The sequence below is a fragment of the Chionomys nivalis genome, chromosome 2, assembly GCF_950005125.1.
Source record: "Chionomys nivalis chromosome 2, mChiNiv1.1, whole genome shotgun sequence".
NCBI lineage: Eukaryota > Metazoa > Chordata > Mammalia > Rodentia > Cricetidae > Chionomys > Chionomys nivalis.
Genome location: NC_080087.1, coordinates 117,689,295 through 117,691,708, shown reverse-complemented (window position 1 = coordinate 117,691,708; position 2,414 = coordinate 117,689,295). Strand labels below are relative to the sequence as shown.

The following is a 2,414-nucleotide window of genomic DNA, read 5'->3' as shown; positions in this document are numbered from 1 at the left end:
TAGGTGGGCATGTCCTTGTCCTTATCATTATCCCTGTCAGGTCACTCTGTGTAGAAGAGCTGATTTACAATTCAAGGAAAGATCATTATCAATGAGTGAAAGCCAAGAAAGCACACAGTCCTTGCCTTGGCATGCAGGCCTTATTTTCTTATTTGATTCCACGAGACAGTGTCGGTAGAGAGAAGTGCTACTCTGGAAACAGAGTGATAGCCTAGGCTGTCTCCTCCAAATCTATGCTGTATGGGCAGTTCAGACCCCACCATCTCATGCTCTCACTCTGTAGGAGCTTCCTTGCTAACTTCCTTGCTTCTGGTCTTAACCTACTACCCTGACACAGTAGCCAGAGCTATCTTCTTCTTCTTTTTTTTTGAGCCAAAATTTTTATTTATTCATTTCTTGCACTTGAAGTTCTCTTCGATGACATCCTTGGCCTGAGATTCTTTGCCATAGTCCTTAACCACCACACAACTGCAACCAACTACTTTCCGTGGCTTTCCCTCTCCATCAGCCTTACAGAGGTCTACCCATTCCCCGAGTTTCTTGCTGTCATCAGCCTTAATTAGGTTGATTTGGTGCTCAGCACAAGGGCCTCCACCAACTTGACATACATAGGCTCATCACAGTTGGATGCAAGCACACAGAGATGGGCTTGGCGCTTGTCTAAGGCTTTGGCAGCTTCGCGGATGCCACGTGCGAGGCCATCGTTGATGAGGGCAGTCTTCAGCACCTCTTGAAGAGCAGTGTTGACGTCCATTACACCTCCAGCAGCAATGCCTTCCTCGGCCATGGCAGTGGATTACGGATGAGGCTGAATCTTGACCGCACCCGTGGCTCCGCCTCCGCGCAACTCGGTGGCGGCAGGGGAAAAGCCAGAGCTGTCTTCTTACTATGAAAATGTGACCAAGGTAATGTCTAACTTAAGTAACTTACATGTCCCTAGTTTTCATGTGGCAATGCCCAAACCAGAGCAGCACAGACCTCCATGGCCTTTTTCCTGAGTAAACAGTAGTTTAATTTTCTCTCTCTTCTTTTTCTTCTTCCTCTTCTTCTTCTTCTTCTTCTTCTTCTTCTTCTTCTTCTTCTTCTTCTTCTTCTTCTTCTTCTTCTTCTTCTTCTTCTTCTTCTTCTTCTTCTCCTCCTCCTCCTCCTCCTCCTCCTCCTCCTCCTCCTCTTCTTCCTTCTTCTTCTTCTTCTTCTTCTTCTTCTTCTTCTTCTTCTTCTTCTTCTTCTTCTTCTTCTTCTTCTTCTTCTTCTTCTTCTTCTCCTCCTCCTCCTCCTCCTCCTCCTCCTCCTCCTCTTCCTCCTCCTCCTCCTCCTCCTTCTCCTCTCTTTCTCTCTCTCTTGAGACAGGTTCTCTCTTCCTAGTCCTTGGAGCTCACTATGTAGACCAGGCTGGCCTTGAACTTAGAGATTCACCTGCCTCTGCTTCCATGGGCTGGAATTAATGATATGTGCAACCATGCCTGGTAGTTGGTTTAAATTTTTAATAGCTGTCCAAATGCTTATTTTTTTTTTTTTTTTTTTTTTTTTTTTTTTTTTTTTTGGTTTTTTGAGACAGGGTTTTTCTGTAGCGCTTTTGGTTCCTGTCCCAGAACTAGCTCTTGTAGACCAGGCTGGCCTTGAACTCCCAGAGATCCGCCTGCCTCTGCCTCCCGAGTGCTGGGATTAAAGGCATGCGCCACCATCGCCCGGCTGCTTATGTTATTTTTATCTTATTATTTATTTTTCATTATTTATTTATTTACTTATTTAGACACAGTCTCACTGTAGAGTCCTGGTTGGCCTGTAACTAGCTATGTAGACCAAGCTGTCCTTGAATTCTTAGAGATCTGCCTGCCTCTTCCAAGTCCTAGGAATAGAGATGTGTGCTATTATGCCTCTTCATCTTCTCAGTTTTTATAAAAGATATATTTTTATTTATGTGTATGTGTTTATCTATGTGTGTATAAGCCACATGTCCGCATGTGACTGATGAGCCAGAACAGGATGTCATATTCTTTGGGTCCGGATTTACAGGTGGTTGTGAGCTGCCCATCGTGGGAACTGGGGACAAAACTCTGGAACTCTGGTAGAGCAGGAAGCACTCTTCACTGGTGAATCATCTCTCTCCAGCTCTTTACTGACTGCCTTTGAGTCAAGGTCTCTTGTAGTTAAGGCTGGCCTTGAACTTACTATGTAGCTGAGTGTGACTGGGGCTCTTCATCCTCCTCCCTCTGCCTCTCAATGGTTTGCATTACAGATATGTGGGTCCTTCGTATTCATTTTCTTGATGCTGTGCTGTGGATTAAACCCAGGGCTTCCAGAATGCTAGGTAAGCACTCTAGTGAGCTGTATCTCCAGCCCTCATTGTCTCACATTTTAAGATGATTTTTGTTTAATCTCTTAAGGTCCTTTTTATTTCCATTGTCAAAAAA

General features: G+C 44.6%; 1 pseudogene; it reads right to left on the bottom strand.

The window, feature by feature from the left end:
- Positions 1 to 389: 389 nt before the first annotated feature.
- LOC130870094 (40S ribosomal protein S12-like) lies at positions 390 to 787 on the bottom strand (annotated as a pseudogene).
- Between the last annotated feature and the right edge of the window lie 1,627 nt (positions 788 to 2,414).